This window comes from Alligator sinensis, unplaced genomic scaffold, assembly GCF_000455745.1.
Source record: "Alligator sinensis unplaced genomic scaffold, ASM45574v1 scaffold341_2, whole genome shotgun sequence".
Lineage (NCBI taxonomy): Eukaryota > Metazoa > Chordata > Crocodylia > Alligatoridae > Alligator > Alligator sinensis.
Window position 1 is genome coordinate 527,987 of NW_005842420.1, and position 1,279 is coordinate 529,265.

The following is a 1,279-nucleotide window of genomic DNA, read 5'->3' on the forward strand; positions in this document are numbered from 1 at the left end:
GAGCCCGACCATCCCCCCCCCCCCCCCCAGATGATGATGAGTTCCACCCTCTTTTTATGGCTCCAGTTGGGCTCCCAGTCCTGTGTATTAATGAGTGCAGGGCCCAACATGGCAGCACCTGGCAAGGGCCTCAGGGAGTCAGGGCTGGGTCCAGATGCCAGCGTTAGTGACCGGGACCTGCAGCAGTAGGGCATGGTACATGGGGGCAGGCTCAGGATTGCATGGGCCTCAGCAGGTTAGCCACAGGGTTCGGGTGCTGGCATGAGGTGACAGGTGCCTGCAGCAGTGAGGCACGGTGCCTGGGGGCAGGCTTAGGTTGGCAGGGGCCCTGAGCGGACCAGGCCCAGGGTCTGGTAAACTGCATTGTGCACTAGAGGAGCTGCATGTGCCACTCAGCTCCTGATGCCATGCCACATGGCTTGGCATCAGGTGAGAGTCTAGTCCGCTGCTGGTTCAGCAAGCTGTGCCTGTGTCACTGTCTACACAGGCATTTAAGCACTGCAATTTACTCCACTGTCGTATAGTACTTGTGTCTGGTGGTAGTATCCAATACCACAGGAAATTAGTCTACATTGGCCTAATTTTCATTCACATGTAGACACTGATGCTTTACAATGCAGAAAATTAGTCTACAACACAGTAAAGTGTATGTATAGACGTGTCCACTGGGCACATCTATACATTCATTAATGTGCCATAATTGGCACTACTGTACAGTAGTGCCTATGAATGCCTTTTTAGTGACATTAATGAGCATTAGACTAAATCTACTGCTTATTAGTGCATTAGCATAGTGTCGCAGAGCACCTCGGTGCTCTGCTCCTAGGGAGTAGAAACTGCCAGGGAGAGAGAGCCATGGCAGGACATAACAAGCCCAGATGAGGGTTGCCAGGGTAACGGGCACAGCTGCGGGTTGCCGGGGCAACTAAGGAGAGCCAGCTGCCTGTAGGAGGCAGGGCCTGGCCCTTATAAAGCCCAGGGCTGAGACCAGGCTGGCAGTTCCCTGCCAACAACCAGAGGGGCAGGAGCTAAGAGGCGAGCGATGCAGGAACCGCTGTAGCTGAGAGAAGGATGGCAGCTCTGAGAGGTTTGGGCGCCATGGTTTAGCCAGGAGGCTTTAGGTTTGAGTTATAGCCAGGAGGCTCTAGTTTATGTTCGGCTTTGATATTACACCGGAGGCTTGGGTGAGGCTGTAGGGGTTGGAGGAGGCCTCATAGGGACCCCCAGAGGTGTGGGGCCCCTGAGCGCAACCAGTGGGTTGCGGGCGGGGAACAGACCC